This window comes from Ruditapes philippinarum, unplaced genomic scaffold (genome assembly GCF_026571515.1).
Source record: "Ruditapes philippinarum isolate M1 unplaced genomic scaffold, ASM2657151v2 ctg4595_1_1_1_1, whole genome shotgun sequence".
NCBI lineage: Eukaryota > Metazoa > Mollusca > Bivalvia > Venerida > Veneridae > Ruditapes > Ruditapes philippinarum.
The window spans coordinates 39,188-65,625 of NW_026864405.1; the positions used below are offsets into that span (position 1 = coordinate 39,188).

The 26,438-nt window shown below is 31.7% G+C and overlaps 1 protein-coding gene, 1 long non-coding RNA gene and 1 pseudogene across 2 annotated transcripts in view; 1 reads left to right on the forward strand and 2 right to left on the reverse strand.

The window, feature by feature from the left end:
* The window catches only part of LOC132725464 (carnitine O-palmitoyltransferase 1, liver isoform-like), a gene marked incomplete at its 3' end in the record, with an annotated part of 41,200 nt that extends 38,844 nt beyond the window's left edge, over positions 1–2,356 (reverse strand). Inside the window, 1 exon segment of the mRNA XM_060710597.1 lies at positions 2,282–2,356.
* A 335-nt stretch (positions 2,357–2,691) lies between these two features.
* On the reverse strand, positions 2,692–4,817 carry LOC132725465 (uncharacterized). Its single transcript, XR_009625061.1, has 3 exons — positions 4,355–4,817; positions 3,949–4,031; positions 2,692–3,641 (listed from the first exon to the last, which is right to left on the reverse strand). It is a non-coding gene; the product is annotated as an uncharacterized LOC132725465 (long non-coding RNA).
* Positions 4,818–8,583: 3,766 nt separating this feature from the next.
* Positions 8,584–25,506, forward strand: LOC132725463 (tRNA wybutosine-synthesizing protein 5-like; annotated as a pseudogene).
* Positions 25,507–26,438: the final 932 nt, after the last annotated feature.

The following is a 26,438-nucleotide window of genomic DNA, read 5'->3' on the forward strand; positions in this document are numbered from 1 at the left end:
GATAAAAAACATTTAAGTTGTGATTTATCGGTAAATTCAAATCGACTCGAGAAGCGTTGATTTGTCCAATATGGGGGTCACCGCAAACTGTCTTTCATGTGTCTTCTTAAATACATGGATAAATAAACTACTTATCGTGAGTAATTATTGCATATTTTTACAGTTTTTGGGAAAATATGCTTCCGTCTTTTATGCAATCAATTGCTTTTTGTGATAAAAAACATTTAAGTTGTGATTTATCGGTAAATTCAAATCGACTCGAGAAGCGTTGATTTGTGCTATGGGAAATTAGCCAGTTATGTAAAGACTTCGCATTTTCCGATAAACGTCAAAATGTAAAAAAAAAGAAAATGCGATGTCTTTCAATGGGCTTACAGACACTTCACCTCCCAGACACTTCACCCTAGGCCCGTTTTTGCAGACACTTCACCCCTCAGACAGTTCACCCCTTATTTTAAGAAATTTGATTAAGACACTTCACCCCTCATTTTTTTTATTTTGTGTTTAACAATTATTTATGTAGATAATGTTAAATACATTCAATAGTGATTGAGTATGTTTATTGTTTTAACCCATTGTCTAGACTAATAAATTTTGAGTTGATTTAATTGGTACTTAACTTTGTTTTCAGTTTGATCCTTACCATATAATAATCATTGAGTTATGTGCATTTGGTAATGGTTTGTGCTTTAACCTGGTGCTTAATTTACATAGCTGGTGCTATTTATTTGTTTAATAAATGACATTATGAATGATCTTTGTATTAAATGCAGGATAATTGTGTCTGATAATGATGATAAATAATTTATATTTACTATATTTTATAAAGCAACCGATTCATTCATTCATATTCATTTATATTCATTTAAATTCGTTGTATTTATTTATATAATTTATGTACAACATGTATTTAGAATAAATTTAATTTTCATACAACTATACCATTTTAATTCAATTATCTAATCAATTGTGAGATAACCGTTGAATAAACAACTTATCAACATGTTGAATAAACAAGGTGACATGCAATAAACACTTAATGGATGAAAGTGCTGTGATATATCATTTGGCAATACAACCAATTAACCTAAATGAGCTTTAAACTTAGTAAAAATAAAGGTAATAAGCAAAATTTTTAATCAAATAATACTGAAAATAATAAATATAAACATATGTAGCCTGGAACCCCGTTGTATCGATCTATTTACCCATAAATCACAACTGCGGTTAAAAAATTTAAATTTCCCTGAATCTTTATTTTGTATCATTTATTTTGATTCTTTTGTCATAAATATTACATGGCAAACATCACTGATTTATAGTTTTAGCTTTGGAATATACGGTTATTTACAGACATGTCAAACCTGTTGAAGAATTAGGTCACGCCATTATATCGATGCATTGTGAGAATCGCTCATTTAGTCAAAGTTTTGGAAGTCTGACCCATCTTTATGCTAGATTTTTCAGTCAATTAGAATCAAAGATGTTTGTTTTAAAATGTCAGCATAAATTTAGGAACTTACAAAAGACAGTAAATGTATTTTTAATAGGAACATACCATTTATAAGTCTATTTATTTAAATTTTTATCTACAAAGTCTGACGGTACTGGAAACATGTTTTTGACCATTTTAACGGCACACAACAAATGCGAAAGATTTTCATGACACTGTTGTAAATGTTAGCAATCAGTAGCTAGTGCATTTTGCAAAAAAATCGAAAGATTTGTAAATAGATCGATACAATGAATAGCACGTTACAATGGGGTTCCACTATAACTAGTATAAGCATTTTGTTGTTGACCAATTTGTTTTATTTACTTTATAGAAACAAATTAAATGAGGGGTGAAACGTCTTACTTATTTTGGGGGGTGAAGTGTCTTAAGGGGTGAAGTGTCTTCAAAATTTGAGGGGTGAAGTGTCTGGGGGGTGAGGTGTCTTGCTACCTTTCAATGAAGGACTAGGTTTCTTAGTGTTATTCTGAATTTTGTTGTTGTTTTTGATAATAAGGCTAAAGCATGTACAAAAACAGGAGTGTACCGTGTTGAAGGGGGACAAAAGCCCCAATTAGCTGTTAAAATCATCATCAATTGATCATAAATAGTGATAAATTGTACAATCATGTCATGAACTGATGAACTGTTTAAGATTTCGCTGTCTCGGAAGAATCTGTTAAGTGATCTTCCATCAAAACATCAACTGCATTTTCATACATTTTAAATAAATTCATTATGTCTATTTGCATGTAACATCGTGAACAGGATAATACGAAATTCACTTACAGTATAAATAATTACAGGATCTAGGCTTAATATTTATCCGAGCGTCCGAGTTGCCACTGCGTTTGACAGTGGTCACGTGACAAAATCATTTCCGTTTCACCTTTTAATAAAAACCTAAACCATACCATTTTCTTGATTTATATAAAAGTTAAGGTTGAACACCACAAATTTATAGCCCTATAAATTTAAAAAGTATAATCTACATCTACATGACTCAATTCAACAACCGAATTTATATGACTGGATCGCGCTAATAATTGGGAAACAGATCTTTTTTAGTGAATTATTTTCCAATAGAAAAATAAAATGTTCAGCATGCACAGTTATTGGTTGGAGAGATAACTCCGTCACTAAATCACTATTTTTTCTAAATATCTTTTTTTATTTTTGTGTATATGTAGAGTATCCTGTACGAAATGTTACGCCCGGAATTGGGGCGGAATTTCGGCACGGATTACGCCCAGAAAGTTAAAATTCCTTTAAAATTTTTTGTATATGATAAGGGTTCATTTTACGGGCGGATTCTGGGCGGAAATGGCACGGAATTTGGCACGAAATATGTAAATGAGCAGGAAAAAATTCCGTGCGGAATTTTGAACGGAATTTTAGGCACGGAACTCTTGGCACGGATTCTGGGTGGAAATGGCACGGAATTTGGCACGAAATATGTAAATGAGCAGGAAAAATGTCCGTGCGGAAAACTGGCACGGAATCTGGGCACGGAATCTTAGCACGGAATTTTGGCACGGAATTTTGGCATGGAATAATCAGAGCAAAATTCAATAAACAGTTGTTTTTTTATTATATTTAATTTAATTAATGATGACCATTTTGTCATGTACTTTGGACCATTGATAATTAAATAACTGGCTAAACAATTGTATTTAGACTATCTTAATTAAAGATATGCATCTAAAATTATAGTTTATATGTAATAATTAATTCAATATTCATGTAGTAAACTTCTCTATAAGCTTATGAGTAAACATACATGTATGTTTATATGATTATTCTCTTAAAATCACATCTAATTGTATTTCAATAATCCAAGTTAAGATATGAAAATTATCACAGTTTGTTTTTCTTCACAAATAAAAGATATCCTTTTTGTCTAGATACAGAATACATCCTACATTAACTTCAAGTGTCACAAACAGCTTTTTTATTGTGCAAGTATCTGTACATGACTTTTGTAGGTACTGCTGCTTTCTTTGATCACCTTGATTTCAACTATTATGTTGTCTGTCACAAACCAAAACTTTCTTTCAAACTGATTATCAAAACCACAATTTTTCCTCATTATGTCAGCTAACGTCCTGTGCAAATGTTTCCTAGTGGCACATCTTGTAGTTGCGTTCACCTTTAAGGACAAAAATTACAATTGATTTAAAAAGAATGGAAACAAATTCTGTTCTATGGTAAAATACAATTGTGTTCCATTATAATATTTCATCTGGGGTGTTAAAACACTGTACTCAAGCAAATGCAGTTTCAAAAATACTATAGCAACATCATTTCACAGTAAGCAAATGATGTAAAAAATTGCCCATTATGAGTACTTTAGTAATTACACTTTTGATGTCAAAATTGATAATCTTTACATTATCTGGGAAACAATTGTACTCTAAAAATGGTTTGTTCAGATATTTAAAAATACATGTAATTACCTTTTCAGACTCCAAGGTAGTGAAATATTGCTGATACTATAAACACTAAGTTGGCAAATTTTCACAGTCTGCAATGGCCCAGTCTGCAATTATATATTCTCATAATTTAAATTGTATGTATATTATAACATGTGAGATCTTATAGAAATTTAGCACTGTAAAACATAAGCTCAGAGGCCAGTCTATGGACCATGACCTTTAAACAAATAATTTTGGTAATACATCTAGATTTAATAATCAGATAATTATTCACAGCATGTAAATGTAGTTTGAATAATAGTTTTATCAACATTACTTTATAATTATCAACCTTATTTTATAGAAACAATTTTTGCTTACTGCCACAATATATTTTGATTGTTTATAATAACCTTTTTTTGCATAAATGTATCTAAAAGTTGTTTACCTGAAACTTTTTACTATGATTCTTTTGTATAATCTTCCTCCCTCAGTTCACTCTTAGTTCATTTACAACAACCAAACATTTCCACAATCTTGTCAAATTTAGATAAATGTTTTCTTTGAAAATTCCAAAATATGTACACAACATTCAAAAACAAGATGTAATCTCCAAAATTTTGCAAGATCCTTTGTGGTGGCATTCAATAAGCAGCTGACCCATATATCTGAGATTTCAAATTGTTCAACAGTTGAACTGGATGGACAGGTCCATCATTATGTGAAACAGGGATTATCCAAAAATATCAAAACAGTCCCACCATCTTATTTTTACATTTATTGAGTGTAAAAACATATCAAATGATAAGTAAATGTAGAATTTGAAAATCATAATAAGTTTTTGAAAGAGAATCAAAGTGTCAATTACCTTCTTAACTGATTGTTTTGAAATGTATACTGCTCAGATTACCTTAATAATCACATGGAACAGTCTGGTCAGTATACCAGAATGCCCCATCAGGAGATTAGTCATGCATCAGATAGAGGGAAACACAAGTATTTATCATTAGTCTTATCTGATCTTAACCTTAGTGTCTGTAGTATTTATTTATCCTGACTTGTAAGAAATTATCAAGCACACAGTGGTTATTATATTTAACACATTAATTGTGCATGTATATAATGGGCAATAATGATTATATATGTGTTTATTGTACACAATCATAAACTAAATGGCAATAATTGATATACTAGTATATGTGTTTATTGTAACATAATAAAATAAGTGGCAGAGTAAAGTGTAAATAATCTAGATGTATGTCTACAAATTTCCAAACAAACTTGCTAGATTATGTACTATATGGCATTTAAAACATAAATTAAAGTTTAAAATATCATTCTTAAATTATGTAACAATTAATTGCTTTAATGCTACCAAGAAATTAAAAATCTAAAGATACACACTGCAGGGAAGAATACTCATGTATTTAGATATGTAGTAATTTAATTAAATAGCATACAATTTACATTTTACTTCAGTATCTTTAGTAATGTTGAATAAGCTATGTGATATAGAAAATTAAATAAAATTTTGCATTAGATTTTAGCTCTTTTGAAAATTAATAATGTTTGACAAAATCTGTTTAAATAACAGATATAAATAACACTTCGATTATTTCACCAATTTTCTTTTAATTGTTGAATTTCCATTCTTGTGTACTGATTTAATGAAGTATTCAGTGAAAATTTCCAAACAAAAAATTCTAAGTGTAAAAAAATTCCACCTCAAATGACTAAGATTGAAATTTGGCCCAACAGAAAAATCAAAGTTCTGAATTCCGCCCCATTCCATCTCAAGAAAAAGTTAAGTTTGAAATTCCATCCAAGATAAAATGTACAAGTACAAAATTCCGCCCGTAATAAAATTCCGCCCGGAACAGTTCTTGTTTTACGCCCAGAAATGTTTTCTGTGTGGGGCGGACTGACACGGAATTTGCTTTTCCGTGCTTAGTCCGCCCAGAAAGCAATGATTCCATCCCAATTCCGTGCCATTTACGCCCAGAATCCGTGCCAAAATTTCGTACAGGATGGTTTGGAATGAATATACGACCAACTCTGACTGGGTGTTCAATATTTATTTTGATTATCTACATCTACATCTACATGTTACTCCCGAACAATCAATTCTGACTATGACTGGGAGGCGCTTGTCAGGATGAAACCTATAAAATGAATAAACAATTATAAATACACGAAATACAAAACACAAATTAAAATGCAAATTCAATATCAATATCATTTCAACATTTCATATTTCAAACAATTCCAAGTATTTAATTCATCCATTTAAATACATTTCTTTACATTTATTTTAAGTAATTTAAAGTTAAACATATCTTACCAGGTGCAACTGGCTGACCTCTGTTATATAAAATTATAAATACCAAATCCGTTCGATAAAGAACAAACGTAAAGTTGATTTATATAAATACGTACAATATTCAAAATGTTCTATGAAGAACTACTGAAGTTCACCTTACAATGCAAAGTATGAAAATGATTTCTTAGAAAAGGAATGTAAATAGCCCATGCATAAAATGATATGAAATCACTCTCATCCAATCACATTCTTACTTAACAAATATACAAGATATTTATTGGACATCACTTAACAACACAGGACATAACAAGGACATAACAAGAGACAGTTCACTGAGCCTAGTAACTCACAACAAGAACAAGACATTACCCATAATTCTTATAATGATGAATGAAAATGATGTCATGTAATTATGCCTGAATGAATGAAAATGTACAGTTAGTTATTCACTACAGTGATTACAACTGTATTTGTAAATATAGGATGAGTAAATAGATAGGCAGTATATTGACCTTATCTACATATATTTTAAATTTTTACCCACCTAAACAAAGTTAGGTTCAAACATTTATAATCATGTGCACATTTCCTTTCTTGAAATGGAAACTGGTACTTCCTTAAGGTTTTGAATAAGGTATCCGAAACATGGTCTTTTTAACCCTGACAGTAGATAAAGTCGGCACTTTAATTTTAAAGTAAATACTAGCTTGAAAATTAGAATAAGTCATTTATTTTAACATTTTATACGCTTTATCTATGCCTTATTGAAAATTAAACAAATTTTTAAAGAAATTTTCCCAAATCACTACCTGTGTTCAAGACAATTCTTAACTATCGTCTGGAAGTTAAGTAAAAAGAACGTTTTGTGGCTGTTTTTTGTAACAAAAAATTGTGGTCAAGATAAACACATTTAAAAGTTTACCAAATTTAAAAATCTCATCACAGTCTGTCCTTCTCCTTTATTACTAGGTGACCATGTGCTTGTTTGTTGACAAGAAAAGATAAATAAAAAAATTAAACCAAGTGTCGGGTTTATCTTTGTGTCGGAGTTATCTCTTCAACCAGTACAAGTTTATGTATTCCAAATCTTAATTAATAAGCCGCTTTTTAAAACATGTTTTCTTTCATCTAACCGTCTCGTCGCAGTATAATAAAAATAAATCAGATGCTTAAAAACTAAAATGATAGTTTGCTTAATTCTACATCACTAGCTAGTTTATGAAATCAGTTTGACATTCTATATTTAGAAAGGTGACGTAATCATTATACACATGACATAACCTCTAAAAATGTGACGCGCTGAAAATAAGTATTGAAACAAATCATGCGCAATTTAAGTTAATATCAGGTACTGCTGCATTTTTGTTGATATCGTGTTAGAATCGAAATAATATATCCAATCAGTGATTTTACCGCTTGATAACATCACTGTTTGTCGTTCGGATGCGCATCATTATATCACTCGGGCACACGTGATATATTTCCTCGCATCCGGACTTCAAACAGTGATGTTAAATATTGAGCAATGAAATCAATGTTTGGGATATATTATTTCTAAATTAAAATATTACCGTTTACATTAATTGAAATAAATTTAATAACTTAATTAGAGAAAAAATATGCATTTATTGTTGAATAAAAGGGATTGATAGATTGATAACCACTGAACAAAGAAAAAAAACTAAATCAGGCATTTTCCGGACCATCCGGGTTTGGTGGTTGTCCGGTTTTGGTGGTCCCCGACCAGTACAGAGAGATCTAAGAGCTCTTTGCCTGAAATTTTTCCATCTTTTTAGTATTATTTTCTGAACAAAATCCCATAACATAGGACAAAAAATAAATTTTAACAATATTTAAAAAGTATGAAAGACTGTTAACCTATTTGTTTGGTTTAAGTTGTGACCTCATATGCTTTTGAGGATGTTTAATTGATAAGCAGCTTTTTACATATAGATTTCTATTGCTTATATGAAAATTAAAATTCAATTTTGAAATGTACATGTATGAATATTGAAAAATCCAAGTCTATTGATATTCACCATCGAGCCAGATATATCGGTCTGTACTGGTAGTCGGTGTAAGTTAATATAATCTCAAATCAAATCAAAATTTATTTATTGTCGGTATATATATATATATAACATTTTACAAAACATAGAGGTATTAAGCTACTGTATGTATAGCTTTTGACCGACATAAATCTCTGTCTGTCAGGTGGTTTATTGATTATTCAGATTAACAGTATAAAATTTAAAAAAAAAAGTGAAGTTATTTTTATTTTAAGCGTACACTCGGTGTCATTTTGATAAAATAAAGGGTAGGAAAATATTTAGGATTGATCAACCTGAAAAGTTTAAGGTACTGTATGGTTTCGACTTTAAAAAGGGAAAACGAAAGTAAGAGTGGCATAATTTGCAATCGACTGTGGTCTTATTTTTTTCTGTGGTATGATTTTCTTAGATCTGATTTCAGTTTTCAATTTGTACATGTACAATTGTTATATTTATCACGAGTAAATGTATGCATAAAGGTAAAGAAACGTCCATTGCTAATTTAGATCAAAACCCAGGTGAGGCTACTGGCTGGGAAGAGTACAGGCATGGGCAATCTCCTGGATTAGACCCCTATGTATTTTTTCAGGTGTAAAACTTGTATATAATACACTAAAGAAAACGGAATGAACCTTATATATACTCTTGGTTTAGACCCGGGGTGTAATCCAGGATATAGCCCAGGCATGATGACATCAGGCTATTGGGCTTAATTGTTTGGTTTATTAAGCATTTATATATGATACAAATCAAAATAAAAATATTTTGGTTATCTTTTATGTTCTTAGAATTATTTGCTTTTTTCCCCATTTTCTGGAAACTAAATATTTGAAGTTCATAAAAATTATGTTGTTATGTTAAATTCTTATGAGAAATGTGTCAATCAATTTCATTTTGCTCTATATTATTGCGCCAGTACCTTAATTCTATATATTTTGATTAAAAATTCTGTTTCTGGCATTTATAGTTTGACAATTCTTTGACACTGAACATTATACTTTGAAGTTTTTTCCGAAAACTGACTGAAATGTATGCTGAAATGAATTAGAGCATAAAGAAGTTATTTAACCTATTTTGTTTCACACTTTGCAAATGTAACATATTTTTAAGGACTTCAAAAATAATGTGTTATAAAAACAAGAAAAAGGGGAATAAAAAGTCACAAAAGTGACAGTAGCCAAACTTTCTTCTTTTTGTTTATGTCAAATATTATTCTCAATAAACAAACAAAGTTTTAAAGAAATATCTTTATTACTTTTCAAGAAATATGATATTTTATGTCATAAAGCCTGATTGGGCATTTTCACCAGCCTGGACATTTCACATGTACATGTACATTATAAAGCTTATTGCAAGTCCTTGATCTCCTGGATTAGACCCTTGTTTCCACGAGTATGTCTTGTATAATTATAGCCTCAGATTAAACAGGCTGGTGAAAATGCCCAATCGGGCTTATGACATAAAAAATCATACGTCAGATTACACAATTAAATCTGCCTCCAGGCAGTATTATCGAGTGGAGAAATATACATGTCAGACATTTCACAGAGATTTGAGGGCGACTAGAATTTTGCTTTTCCGATCATATAGGGCAGAGTGAAAAAAATTACGGCGAATTTTTCGCCTGACTTCGCCCTGAACGCAGTCCCTGGTGATGCTACCCGAATAGGTGTTGGACACAGGAAGGTATACCTCTTGTAGTGTCAGAGTTATGTCACAGACAAAGTTCAAAGTGTAAAAAGAACCCAAATGTTGTGCAAGACACATTGCCTCAATATGGTGATCATTTCTGTGAAATAGTTGTAAAATCTGACTTCAAATAATGAAGTTATGGGCCGGACATGATTTTGCTTCAAGGTCAAGCTGTGACCTTGACCTTCAAGGTAGCGACCCAAATGTTGCATGCGACAAGTCGATTCAATATGGTTATCATCTCTGTGAAATAGTTGTTAAATCCCACTTCAAGTAACGAAGTTATGGGCCAGACACAATTTTGCTGCAAGGTCATGCTGTGACCTTGACCTTCAACATAGCGACTTAATTGTTGCGCGTGACACATTGTCTCAATATGGTGATCATTTCTGTGAAATAGTTTTAAAATCAGACTTTTAAAACGAAGTTATGGGCCGGACACGATTTTGCTGCAAGGTCATGCTGTGACCTTGACCTTCAAGGTAGCGACCCAAATGTTGCGCGTGACACGTCACCTTAATATGGTGATCATTTCTGTGGAATAGTTTTAAAATCTGACTTCAAGTAACGAAGTTATGGGCCGGCAAGGTCATGCTGTGACCTTAACCTTCAAGGTAGCGACCCGAATGTTGTGCGCGACACGTTGTCTAAATATGGTGATCATTTCTGTGAAATAGTTTTAAAATCTGACTTCAAATAATGAAGTTATGGACCGGAAACGATTTTGCTGCAAGGTCATGCTGTGACCTTGACCTTTAAGGTAGCGACCCTTCACCGACTGTACAACCTCCCTACCTCTCAAAACCATGTAAACTGCAGTATTTTTCATTTAAAACATGTTTAAATATTTGGTATATGCTTTTAATTCAATGTTCTTCATTTCCCACAAAAAAGTAAAAAAAAAATTTTTTTTTTTTTGTGCAGTTTACATGGTTTTGAGAGGTAGGAAGGTTGTTGAGTGGGTGATGGGGGGGGGGGGGTAGTGTAAATAAATGTGCCAAACACCTAGGATGACTAAGACTTATATTTAGTCATGGAAAACCTAAATATCTCCCAAATCTAAATGTCTAGAAGAGCTTTACCAAGGTTGTTCAAATCATGACCCTGGTGTCAAAATTGGCCCTACTATCCAAAGTATGCTTGACAAACTGCTCTGTTTTGTATAATGTAATTGGAAATCTCATTAAAGCATTAGAGCTTAAGTATTTGTTGTGTTGTTGTTGCTGTCCACAAATTTTAATGTTGATTTCTATATGTATTGTCTTCATACATGGACACGCAACCTTTTTGACAAGACCTTCAAGTAAACCAGAATAAACTTGACCTTTTGTCAGTCATAAATATTCAAGGTCAGATTGTTATATTTTGCTTGATCTTCGCTATAACTGTCTTCGTGTTTGGACACTTTCAGTCATTTAGACAAGACCTTCAAGAAGACCAAATTGACCATGACAATTTTTTGCTCATAAATGACTGTGACCTTGAAGGTCAACTGATTTAATTTTGCTTGACTTTTTCTATTATTGGCTACATCTTTGTTATTTGTAAATGGTTTTGTTTTCATACTTGAGCACAACTACCGTTAGAACAATGTATTAAAACAGAACAAATGAGTTTGACCTTGACTCATAAATGATGTTGACCATGAAGGTCAAATTATTGTAATCTTTTTATTTTTTACTGTTGTAATTGACTACAACTTTGTCATTAAAGAATGGATTGTCTTCATACTTAGGCACAACAATCCTTGGGAGGAGACATCATAGGAGAATTTATTCAAACTTGTCCTTGACCTGTATGTGACTTTGACTTGAAAATTCAAATTAGGGATTTTTAGCTCACCTGTCACAAAGTGACAGGGTGAGCTTTTGTGATCGCTTTTCGTCATGTGTCCGTCCGGCGTCCGTCCGTCCGGCATCCGTAAACTTTTACTTTCAATGACATCTCCTCATAAACCACTAAGCCAATTTCATCCAAACTTTACAGGCATGTTCCTTTGGTGGTCACCTTTGGAAATTTTTCAAAGAATTTAATTCCATGCAGAACTCTGGTTGCCATGGCAACCAAAAGAAAAAACTTTAAATATCTTCTTCTAAAAAACCAAAAGAACTAGAGCTTAGATATTTGGCATGAAACATCTTCTAGTGATTGTCTACCAAGTTTGTTCAAATAAAAGCCCTGGGGTTAAAATTGGCCCCACCCCAGGGGGTCATTGATTTTTCCCTATATGCATATAGTAAAAACTTAAAAATCTTCTTTTAAAGAACCCGAAGAGCTAGAGCTAAGATATTTAGCATGAAACATCTTCAAATGGGTGTCTACCAAGTTTGTTCAAATAATAGCCCTGGGGTCAAATTTGGCCCCGCCCCAGGGGGTCATTGATTTTCCCTATATGCATATAGTAAAAACTTAAAAAATCTTCTTTTAAAGAACCCAAAGAGCTAGAGCTAAGATATTTAGCATGAAACATGTTCTAATGAATGTCTACCAAGTTTGTTCAAATAAGAGCCCTGGGGTCAAAATTGGCCCGTCCCGGGGGTCATTGATTTTCTTTAAATGTGTATAGCAAAAACTTAAAAAATCTTCTTTGAAAAAAACCAAATAGCTAGAGTTTAGAATGATACTGCATGAAACATCTTCTAGTGAGTGTCTACCAAGTTTGATCAAATAAAAGCACTGGGGTCAAAATTGGCCCCGCCCCGGCGGTCATTCATTTCCTTATATGTGTATAACAAAAACTTAAAAAATCTTCTTTGAAAAAACTTAAATAGGTAGAGTTTAGCTATTAAGCACGAAGCATCTTCTAGTGAGTGTCTACAAAGTTTGTTCAAATAAAAGCCCTGGGGTCAAAATTGGCCCCGCCCCAGGGGACATTGATTTTCCTTATATGTGTATAGCAAAAACTTAAAAATCTTCTTTGAAAAAACTTGAATAGCTGGAGTTTAGATATTAAGCATGAAACATTTTCTAGTAAGTGTCTACAAAGATTGTTCAAATAAAAGCCCTCGAGTCAAAACTGGCCCTGCCCCAGGTGTGTCATTGTTTTTAACTATATGTGTAAAAAAAAAAACTTAACCAGCTAGACCTTAGATGTTTAGCATGAAACATCTTCTAATGGGTGTCTACCAAATTTGTTCAAATAAAAGCCCTGGGGGTTTAAACTGGCCCCGCTCTGGGGGCCTATATACAGGTGAGCGACTTCAGGGCCATCATGGCCCTCTTGTTTCTAAAATTTGCCATATTAAACTTTGTAAGTCATTCACAGATTCGATTCATACTTCGATAAAAGAATACTTATTACAAAAGAAATGGTTGAATAAGTAAAGCATGACCTTGACCTTGATATGATGTTGACCATAAAGGTCAAATTATTGAATTTAGCTTTAGTTATCTTAACTTTGTATTTGATTCAGACTTAAACAAATCCATTCTTTGACAGAACCAATATTTTAATATATAATTATGTAATGTATAAAAAATTAACTTGATTTATAAATGACTTTGACCATCAAGGTAAAATTATTGTATATAGCTTTAATTGTCATAACTTTAATCATATAATTCATTTATTTACAGATTTGATATATTTTTGGACAAAACTGACATTATGAATATTCCAGATATGACCTTGACCTGAAAATGACCTTGACTGTCAAGATCAAATATGAAATTTTGATTACATTTTGTACAAGAAAATTTTGTTTTCTTTGAGATTTTTTTACAACAGTAATCTTCCTCTAAAGTTTTTGATTTTGAAATAAGAAAATGTTGAGTATGGTCCCCACATGTGGCTGTTACACAGAATTTTAGATAAAAATATATTGGAAGATTAAAACCATAATTATTATGGTTTTAATCTTCCAACATATTTTATTAAACCCAACAAGGCTTTGCTTTGAAACCTCTTACTTTTTGATGTCCATCACCTGCACTTATAAAAGCACATTACTTTGTTATGGAATTTTCCAAAAAATAAGCCCTTTTATTTACTTATAAGTCCTTTCTTGTTTCATCTAACCTTTTGAGACAATGCTTTGAAAAATGAAATATTTATTTATGAAATGCACACTTATTTCTAGTTGTCATTGATTTTGATATTTCGATTCTGGATAATCAAAGGTGGTTTCTTATTCCACTTCCCAGTTATAAGAATAGTCAAATGTTCAGCTTTTATTGACTGTCTTTGTTTGTTTTTAGTGAAAAGAGCATGTTATACTAGGTAAATTCAAAAGCGAAGGCTTTCCTTACAATGACATATAACTTCTTAGTCTGCCTGTTTGAGAAAAGGAAACGTTTATTATTTTGAATATTATGTGGCAACAACAAGTAGTAATATTATTTTTGGAAAGTCTACTATATTGATATTTTAGTGTGCATGGCACTTGTTTGTATAACAATCAATTAAGGAGTTATTACAGAGGACTGCTGTAATGATACATGTAAATAAAACTGTAAAATGTCATTCTTATAATGTTTGCATTATATTTACCATAATTTGGTAATAATTTAGTTCAAATATAAAGTGGTAAATTGACTACAAAGTGTACTACATGAATATTGAATAATAACTTAATCATGTATTGAAAATGATCAATAATTAAATTTTGTTAACAATCACCATCGAGTGTTAAATGTGAAAGGATGTAAACTAAAAAAGCATTTTTTTATCGTCAATGTTTGTTGCACACTTTTTAACTTCCTAAATGTTACCACAAGGATAGTTTTAATTGAAGGTAAAATAAATACATTTATGGTATATATTTTCCCTAGTTAAAGGAAAATGGTTAACTCATTATTTTCAGCAGGTCTAAGTTAGAATTTATATTTCTTATTTCATTACATACTGTATGATAATAAAACTTAATTAATGTACAGAATTTTGTATAAGTTTTGGTATTTTTAAAGTTAGAAAAATTCATGGACCGGAGGTTTTATATTAAATTTCATGAACTGATAAGATGTTTAGAAATAATAAATCATGTGTAACATGCAGGTTGAAATAGTAAAACTATTTAATGCATGATAAAATACATTTTTTATGTTTAAAAGTTGGTGGGAGGGGGGGGGGGAGACATTTTGATTCATTGAAACAAAATAAGATTAAAACTTTGTAAGTTGAAAGAGGTAAATTCTCCAGAAGATCAATTATAAAAAACAATACCAGATTAAAATTGTGTAATTTCTCAGTGATAGATTATGCGAGAAAAAAATGTACACTAAAGCTATAAACACAGTGGTTAGAAAGAAAAATAATATTAAAGTCTGAAATGTGAAAATAGTACTAGTAGTTAAAGAAATTTCTTGTTTTGAAGATTTAAATGATGACACTTTAAAGATTGAAATTGATGTAAAATTCTTTTTTGAATTTATTTATTTATTTCCAATGTGGTATATAAATCTTTCAGTTATTTAATGAAGTGTATCTAGTAAGGTTGGATGTATTACAATATTGACAATTATATAATAGATTTAAAGAATTTAAATACTGTCTTGACCAGGAACCAGGAAAAGAATATCTATAATCACTTGAGGCTTATCATTGGTTAACAACTACCGTCCTCGCACAATAACATGAAACGTGTCTTTTTATTGAAAATATATTATGTGCAAGAGTTAATATTGTTTATTTGAGGATGCTTATTCAGCCATCATAATCAGATATAAAGAGGCGCACAGATCACTGATTTTTGGTTGTATACAGCTTAAGGCTAAAACAATTTACTAGTAGTTATGGATTATTAAAGCTGAACTTTTGTTTTCAACATAAAGTGTATTTTCATGTTTAATTGAACTCTAAAGAGTTTTAAAATCTTTGATTTACGCATGTAAGTACATTTTTTTAGCTATGGATTTATTATTGTTCTTTAAATTTTTGTATGGTCACAATAAGAATACAAATTTAGTGTAGTATTATGAAATTAATATATAAAATAAGATATTTTTCATGTTTAAATGGTTTAATTTCAAGTCATTTATGACCTATTGGTTCAGGATATACATTTACCTATAGGGATAGGCTTAGGTGGCCGTCATATTTTGACTGAGGCAGGAGTATCCTCATTGATTGAGTCTACCATATGGTAGCTAGCTTTAAAATTTTAGCTTTGTATCCAATATTATAATAAAGCTACAATATGTTTATTTGTTTTCACAGATATGTACAGATGTTAATACCAAAGAGAATGCAGTTACCACAGATACTGATATACAGCATATTGCTGATTGTACTAGCTCATGGGAATGATATAACAACGGAGCCTGGTCACCTTAAACCGTTCGGTGAAGGTAGGCCCAGTCATGCCGTCGAACAGTTAGACTATTTTCCAACTGCCAAAGAATTCTTTGAAAATTATGTACAAGCCTCAAAACCTGTGATAATGAAAAGTGTAGCAAAGATGTCCCCTGCCTTGATAAATGGGACAATGATTATTTCTTGACCCTCAAGATGAGCCTAGTGGTAACACGGTTTTGTGGAAACTAGGAAAAGAAAGAAAGCAACAAACAGAAAAATGCGGACTCCATTGTCGTTTAAAGATTTTGTGAAAATATATAATAACACAGAGCACTATATGGTAGATGCTGTACCAAACTTTTTAAGGTATGATGGTCTTCATAATATATAAGTCATAACTTATAGGATAAGGTTAATGACAGATAAAAATTTTGTGAAATCTTAAAATTCATTGGTTCTATAATTTAAAAGTTAATTGAAATCAAAGTAGAATTTGCAGTAATCAGTGTTACCCACATGTCCTGTATAATCTTGAGCCATTCAAACACAATTTTAGATTTTGATTTTTTAAAGGAAAATTTGACCTTGTAGCAAATGGAAAGAATATTATGCTGGTTGATTGGCTGAAAATTCTCTATTACAAGATTTTGCAATTACTTTGATAATGTACCATGAAGATTTATCTTCTGTAACTTATTATATTGATCAGTTAATCTTCACAGTTACAAGAATAATGGTTTTGCAGAATGGAAATATCCAATTAAGCTAATTGAATATTGAGATTTAAGAATTTTTTCAATGGTAGGCTACCTTTTAAGCATTGTTGGCTAATGTTAAGGTTTATTTTTTTGTATCTTTAAAAGCTAGATTCTTTGGCATCTGTCACCTAATATAGAAAATGATACCCCATGATAAATTTTGTCCAAGAATGCTGATAATGTATTTTACAGGTATTTAAACTGGTGAGGTAAAAAATAATTGTGTTGAGAATATAAACAAGTTTTTTTGACATAGTTTTTGACCCTAGATATCTTGTGTTTGAACAATATTCCTACAAAATTTGCCAAAGATTCAGTTATGTTGGCTTTTCATTGATATTACTTGGTTACTTGCTTTTTGACCCCTATATTCAAACTTTATTATTGTAAGTTGTAAATTGTAAGGCAGACATTTTCACCTGAGCTAGTTTTATAAAGATTTGATGAAAATGTTGTCCCCAGTGACATAGTGCAAATCCAAGGTTATAAAGTGAGTCAAAGTAAGTTTACATTTTGGCATAATTCCTTTCATGATTTAAATTGCATGGACCATAAATAACTGACATGGCCTAAAGAAATTTTGACATAGAGTATTAATAATCTTGAAAAGTGTTGGAGATGTACAAGGGATGTGATACAGTCAACTTATCATACTATACCTCATCCTTAAGCACTACATGCTCAGATGACCTTAACATCAAAAAAGATTCTATACAAAGAAACTTGGTAAATTTGGTTTTATTTTTCATGAAAGGAAGTCCTGTAACGACATGATTAAAATTTTAGAAATGTCAGTTCTTACAAAAAAAATCAAAAAAAAAATCAGGGCAGTGTGCTTAGAAAAAAAATATAGACTTAACATTGTCAAATGTTTTACATGATTCAGGAAAGCTTTTTCCAAGTGTATACAAGGAAATAAAGCAATAAAAACTTGAATTGTAGAATAATTTTGAATTTGATGATTATTTCTGCCTATGGTTACTAAGCAACCATTTATAAATGTAGCAATATAATATTTCTCTGTAGGAGTGGAATTTGTTGTAATTAATCCATTTGAAGAGAGATACTATAACTACATGCATTTGTTAATCATATTTATGTTGAGTGTAGAGGCAGCTTTAAGATACATTTTTGCACACAAAAAAAAACTTCAGATACTTTAAAATACTAGTTCACTGTCAAAGTAGTTAAACTATTTAAAAAAGAAAGTTTCTCTGAAATACATATTTTGCAGTCTATTTCTTAAAACTACATGTATTCATTTCAAACTTTAAATGCCTTTTCCAATGTAAATTCCACCCCCCCCCCCCCCCCAAAAAAAAAAATGTGTGTTGAATTACACAGGCACTATGTATGTTATGTGACAGCTTTTCAGTGTTACTGGGAGAGGAAGTGTTGTTTGGTTCAAAGTCACTGAAAGGATTGAAACCATCAGAGATGTACAGCTGTCTATAATTAATATATCATGCATTGTTATGTTGTATTATAATTTCAAGCAAATTTTTATATTTTCAGACAGGATGTTATGATACCATGTCCCCTGCAGTGTGAGCAACTTGTATATGGTGAATTTGTAGACAATGTAAGTTCTTATTTCCTTCAAGTGTATACTGGTGGCAAAGCTTAATATGGTCTGTTATAGGGTATATTTTGTTTCCAGTTCATTTCTCATCCATCAAGGGATTTAATAAATATATGGTACAAATGTTCACAATAATGGGATGATGTGTCATGCCCAACACCCGGAACCCTACTTTTAAGTTCAATTTCTCACTTGGGGGCCAAAGCTTAACATGGTCTGTTCTTGAGTATATTTTGTGTCCTGTATATAACTTTTTCATCAAAGATAACTAGAGACAAATGTTAATAATAAGAAGACATGTCATATGCAACACCCAGACCTCTATCTCAAAGGTCAAGGTCACACTTGGAGGTCAAAGCCTAATGTGGTCTGTTACAGGGAATGATGCCAAGTCAAGCCCATACAAATGAAATGTCATTGATGAATCTTCCACATACCTTGATAAATGAAAAATTTACAGACTGAACACGAAATATACCCTGTAACAGACCATATCCTGATTTTGTATTTGTCTCATTTTGTGGCTTTGAAATTGTGACAACTATACAAATGTATTTCTGTTGGCACATACACAGAAGTTATTTCATTATATTTCTTAAATTAATTTATTGTTACTGGCATGTGTGAAGATTTAGCATTGATCAAAATTTTGCACTGAAAGTCCAGATCCATACCTCTATCTTTTGAAATAGCACATGTTTGTGCTTCTAGGGAGAGGGGGGACGTTGGTAACTTTGTTACAAATTCTTGTCTGAAATTGTTATAATGACATTTCAAAAACACATGGCAGAAAGCTGTTGACTTATAATAAAAAGGTAAATAAGTGTATAATGAAGTATTTGTTTTAGGTAAGTAAGGAGATATAATGGAAAATGCAATATCTTTCATTCCCCCAGTATTCAGTCTTCATCCCAAATGAATAGATAAATATAAAAGTCTGAAATGAAGAACGTGACAGATATTTACAACTTGTTTGGTCTTTTTGTAAAATGTCCGGGTTATATTGCATTCAATTTCAAAATTAATATAGTAAAAATCAAATATACTAGATATTTTTTGTGTGCTTTCAAATTAATATCAGCTAATTGTTATTCATTTTGTGAATTTTCATCTGTGGTTTAATCGATACATTTTATTGTTTGAAATGGCTGTTTATTTGAAGGTAATGTGGTACAGTAGTGGAGGCACAAAGTCTGTGGTACATACAGACTCTGTAGAGAACATAAACTGTTTATATAGAGGGGAGAAAACTCTTATCTTTGTAGATCCTGAAAAATATGGAGACAAGGTAAATTATTTCTTTTTTTACTATAATTTAACTGTCTAGATTGAATATGAATTTTAAAAGCTGTTACTTTGTTAATTTTTAACATACTGTAGAATCTCAAAAATAAGACTAAATGCTTATTTGAATACAAGTTAAAGCACATACTGATAATTGCATATTGTGCCTCAGAACATCCAATAACTGGTAAACAAAAGATGCTGCAGACAGACACGATTAATGGTATTATTTTATACCATGATAAGGTTTAATATTTTTTATTGCTATGCTTTATTATATTTATTGCTAGTCTTTTGTTAATGTTTACATTGAGGTGCCAAAAAACAAAAGCATTATAAAGAAGACAGCATATCACTGAACAGCTGTGACAGCTAAAGCGTGTAGCAATGCAGTGTAATATTTTCAAATTTTATGAAATTTATGATATTTGAATAAAAAAACAACACAACAACATATGAGCCATGTCATGACAAAACCAACATAATGGGTTTGCGACCAGCAAGGATCCAGACCAGCCTGCGCGTCCGCGCAGTCTGATCAGGATCCATGCTGTTTGCTATCAGTTTCTCTTCTTGTTTTAGAGATTGTAAGCGAACAGCATTGATCCTGATCAGACTGCGCGGATGCGCAGGCTGGTCTGGATCCATGCTGGTCGCAAACCCATTTTGTTAGTTTTGTCGTGACACGGCTCAATTATTCCTTTTTTTATGTTAATCTACACAGTCATAAAAAGTAAAACAAATTCAAATAAAATGTTTACTTAAGCTATATCACTATCAGTCACATGCACACTGTGAGTGATGCCGATTTAATTTTGATAATGAAACCCAGTATTTCATTGGTTACCATTAAATAAATTATGATATTGCAAATGTTGTAAGAACAATATTCACTATTATTCAATGTAATATGAACATGATTACAACAAATGACACTGTTATTACAGGTTGACCTTGATAGAGTTGAAGGTTCATACTCTTCTATGGATGTTGACAGGTAAATATTGGGCCAGTTTGATAATTAGCAAGTAGGAAAATGAAATAATTTACTGATAAATCCATCTGAAATAATGATATAAAGTCTAGAAAATTCTTTTTTTATGCCCCCACAAAGTGGGAGCATATAGCGTTGCACTTGTCCATCCGTCCCGAAATCTTGGGAACGCAACTCCTCTAAAACCGGATGGCAGAATTTGCTTAAACTTAAGGAATGAACAACCTTATTGTGTAGATGGTACTAAAGGAAGAAATTTTTGCTGCGACCAATTTTAAAAGAATTATGGCCCTTAGTTGATTTTTGTGTCGCCTCTATGGAGTAGTGGCAACATACAGGGATCATTTCTCCGTCGTCTGTCTGTCCGTCTGTCTGTCTGCCTGTCCGTCCGTACGTCACAAAACTTGTCCGGACTTCTCCTGATAAACTATTGGTGCAATTTCATCCAAACTTTTCAGGAATGATCAGTACTAAGTCTAGTAGGCATATTGTCAGCATTTTCCGGTTCAATGATTTTTGTCACAGTTATGGCCCTTTAATAATTTTTATTTTTAAAGTTTGTTCGGACTACTTCTCTTATACCACTAATGCAATTTCAATGAAACTTTACAGGATTGATCTGTAGCTCAAGTCCTTGCGCTTATTGCACAGATTTTCAGGTTAATGATTTTTGGCCGAGTTATGGCCCTTTGATAAAAAGCTGTTTTTTTCTGTGTGTTGCCAGATACACAAAAGCTTGTCCGAACTACTCCTCATAGACTACTGGTGCAATTTTATCCAAACTTTACAGGAATGATCAGTACCAAGTCTAGTTGTGCACAGTCTGTTTGTCTGTCACAAAATTTGTCCCAACATGAAATTGGCCATCATGAGGCGACACATGTGATTACTGATCGCTCTTGTTTCACTATATACATGTACTGTGTAGAAATTTTGTGAACGCAACTCCTCTTAAACCGGATGGCAGATTTTGCTTAAACTTCCAGGGATGAACAACCTTAATGTGTAGATGGTAGTAAAAGGAAGGAATTTTGCTGCGACCAAATTTAACAGAATTATGGCCCTTTGATGATTTTTAGTTTTCAACTTGTGACACATGTAGTCCAAAAAATATTTGACCTAGAGTCATAAGATTCACAGAACAGTGGCGTGTGTGGGCATCCGTGTCCTATGGACACATTTCTATTTTTTGGTATAATTGCTTGATTTTCTGTATACAGATTAGCAAGTTATAAATGGTTTTGAAGTACCTCATATTTTATGTACTTTATCTGAATAAAACTTTGGCATGTAGTGTTATTGTATTAATTAGAATTATACACAGGTCGAAAAACCATACATGTACAATAATTTGAAAAGTATTCACAGATATTGTGTCTATTTTGTATGTTACAGTGTAGACTACACAAAGTTTCCTGGCATGGCTGAGGTAGAGTTTTATCATGTGGATATTAAAGCAGGAGACTGTTTATATATTCCCTACCATTGGTAAGATGAGGACCTGCTCTTTGTATCAAGTTTCCATTAAATTTAACAATCCATGTTTGTAGCATACACTATCATTCTTGTTATGATAGTGTAGAAACAGATCATGCTTTATAACCATTATTTCATTCTAACCAAAGAACACTGGATTATATACATGAAATAAAAATTCAGTGTGAGTATGTAATAAAAATCCAGTGTGAGTATGAAATAAATATCCAGTGTGAGTATGAAATAAAAGTCCAGTTTGAGTATGAAATAAAAATCCAGTGTAAGTATGAAATAAAAGTATAGTGTGAGTATGAAATAAAAGTCCAGTGTGAGTATGAAATAAAAATCCAGTGTGAGTATGAAATAAAAGTATAGTGTGAGTATGAAATAAAAGTCCAGTGTGAGTATGAAAAAAAAGTCTAGTGTGAGTATGGGTATGGAATAAAAATCCAGCGTGAGTGATATAGCTTTGCCAAATTTTTTGTTGGCCTGCACATTAAATTATTTGATTTAATAAATTTACATAAAAATACTTGGCTATGTTTTACTCATAATAGTTATTTTCTCAATTCAAATATCATGACCATACGAAAATAGCTAAAATGTAACATGACATGATGACTGTACACTTGAATTGGTTTTTTACAATAGTGTTTCCATAGTATTCATATAATTGTTGAATGCCTGATGTTATCTTCTTTTTGTTATCTTCATTTTGTGCATCTGTTTCAATCCTTCAATACAAAGCAGTCAGAAATTAATGTACTTTTTACTTGTAACATGTTAAAGAAAACATTTTGTTTGTAATTCATGACTAATCATTTATCTCACTTTGAAGTTAAAAAATATCCACATTTTTACTCAGGCTTATGAAAATATTGCATTTTCTTACTTCTCATAGGGATATTAAACTAGCATAATATCGCAAAATAAACTAATATCCTTTCAATGATTATGTGATTTTGTGCCTGTTCTGCAGATGAATTTCTGATATAATACTTAATATCACTTTGTTAAATCTAAGTAATGGAATTATTAAGATGCAAGGTAACTTTTTAAATAACATATGACAGGTTTGACTTAAATGGAGTCTTCCTTAATAAGAAGTGCAGGACAGGTGTCATATGAAAATTGCTTATTTAACTAAAACCCCAAGTTTATGCATTGTTTTCAGTGACTGACCAGATTAAGTAAGTCCAATTCTTCAAATAGTAAAATCATGTAATTATTATTTTTATTCAGGATTCATCAAGTGAGGTCATATGGGAGTAATTTAGCTGTGAATATATGGTGGAAACATCACTTGTCACAGGATCTTGACTTTAATAGCTGCACAGACCCCTGTGAACCTGGCATGACTTTACAAGAGGCTGATTTTAAAGGTTTTGGTGATCTTACAGCTGACCCTGAAGAAATAAGGTGAGAAAGTTTACAGTTTTAGTGCCCAAACTGAATGGTAGTGTTTTTTTTTTCAACATTTTGAAGAAAAAAGTGGAGGTATAAGTATTGTCATGGCAACCTTCTCCTCTGTTTTGGTTTTATCATTTTGTTATATCAATTTGTCAGAAACTATCAAAACTTTCACTTTAAACTTGGTATACTTGTTCACACTATTTCAAAAGGGTTGATAATCCTGAAATTAATTATTACAAAGTTATGCCCCTTTTCAGTTTTGTTTTATCATCCAAATCTGCAAAAAGTGGAATATGCTGTCTACAGTCTTTAGCAGTTATTTCTTATTTACTTGAGAAATAATTGTACTTGTTTTTGAAGAAGTTTATGGCATTTTTAGCTCGACTTTTCTATGAAAAGGGGAGCTATCCTACTCGCCCCGGCGTCGGCGTCGGCGTTGGCGTCACACCTTGGTTAAGTTTTTCGTACCACCCCACTTTATTTCAGAAGTATTACAAGTATGGCTTTGAAACTTACCATACTTGTTCACCATCATAACCTCCATCTACAGACAAGAGTACATAAACTCTGTCAAGGTTTTTGACAGAATTATGGCCCTTTTTTGACTTAGAAAGTGTATTGAGCTTGGTTAAGTTTTTTGTACCACCTCACTTTATTTCAAAACCATTGGAGGTATTGCTTTGAAACTGACCATACTTGTTTACCATCACGACCTTCATCAACAGACAAGAGGACATAACTCTGTCAAGGTTTTTGACAGAATTATGCCCCTTTTTGACTTAGAAAAAATACATTGAATATGGGTAAAATCCACTTATTGCCTTAACCCTTTGAGATATTGCTTTGAAACTTTTAATGCTATTTCACATCATTACCCCCATCTGTACGCAAGAGAAGGTAACTCTGTCAAGGATTTGTTTTAAAAATTAAGGCCTTTTATCGACTTAGAATTAAATTTATTTAAGGCTCAACTCAGTTTTTTTTTCTTTCTTACCAGCCCTCTTTTGACTTAAACATTTCAAACTTTGCTGCAGTGTTCAAGGGTATCACACAATTCAGTAAAATAATTCTTCACTAAATATCTTAATGCTCATGGCCATTGTTCACTTTAAAAATACAGAGATTCTTGTATTGCCTTTTACTGCAAAAACTTTTTTTATTGGCAAGCAATAAAAAAGTCGAGCGCGCTGTCTTACGGACAGCTCTTGTTAATTAGCTTTTAGTATGAATATCATTAAAACTCCATTTGTGTTTTTTTTTTACATACATGTTTTTTAATCAAGCTAGTTTTTCAGGGAACACCTTAAAAAGCTTCTTGGAAATACTGGAGAGACTGATATAACAAGACTTACTCAGAATTTATTAGGGGTAAGCTTGATTTATAATACAGGTTTTTGACAAGATCAATTTTTACTTTGAAATTTAGTTATAGGTAAACCATAAACATAGCATTTTACAAATTGTGTTTAATAAATTCTCTAAAAGAATGTTATTATTAAAATTTTGTTTCATTCATAAATATTTATTGTGCTGAGTTAAATTTATATTGACACTCACAGTACATGCATTATTAATTATAATGAATGAAAATAGATTTTTGATACAAGTACAATAAACAAATTGTTATTTACAAATCTGACCATCAAAGCTACAGCATAAAAGTAATTAAAAGATATGGCAAATATTTCAGCCTGAGATGAAAAGTGTGATAGAGGAGAATGAGGAGTTGTCTGAAGATTTAGATGATGTAAGTGACCAGTATTATTATCTTGTTCATGTTTAGGTGACACACATTTTATTTTGTCTTAGAGGGGCCAGATATGGATAGTTAACCACTGTTTCAGTGTTGATCATGTTGATTTTGACAAACTGTTACAGTGCTGAAGTTGATAATGGCAGGGCTGTTCCACCAATGTACAACAGGCCAGCCTCCGCAAATGTTTATTACTACATGTATCTTGACTTTCTAAAGAAAAAAGGGGCTATCCTACTCAGTTGGGCATTGGCATAACACTTAAGTTAGAGTTTTACATAATACTTCTTGTTTTACATCATATCTTATCAACCACTAGAAATATTAACTTGTAACTTCACATGTGGCTTTAGATCATATTAGAAACTCACTGTCCAAAGCCACATACATAAGCATGGATTTTAATTGAATTATGATCCTTTGTGAGCTTGCAAAATTCCCGGTCAAAGTTTTGCTTGGAATATCAATTTTCAAAACAACTGTAGGTATACATAATTATATTCACTTGAAATTTCTGGTAGAAGTGCATTTTTTACAAAGGCAAAAAAAAGAAACAAGCCCAAAGAAATTTCTTAAACTTTGCATGGTTAAAGAAAATCATAAATGAAATAAATTGTTTAAAAAAAACAATACTGGTCACCTTCCTACTTTCCTACTATCTGCCCCTTAAAGTGAATGCAATAGTCTTTAAAACTATAGATGATATTTACTTGAAACATAATTTAAGTCCTTGGAATTGTAACTGAAGGTCACTTTCCAAGACCCATAACTCTGGCTTAGATTTTTAATGGAGTATTGACTTTTGTGAATTTAATAAATTTCCTTTTTATATGCCCGAAAGGGCATATTATGTTATACCCCATGGCGTCCGTCTGTCTGTCTGTCTGTCCGTCCGTACGTCCCTCCGTCCGTTAGCAATTTGGTTTCCGGATCATAACTTAAGTTCCATTTGGCCCCAATGTTTTAAAAATTTATTT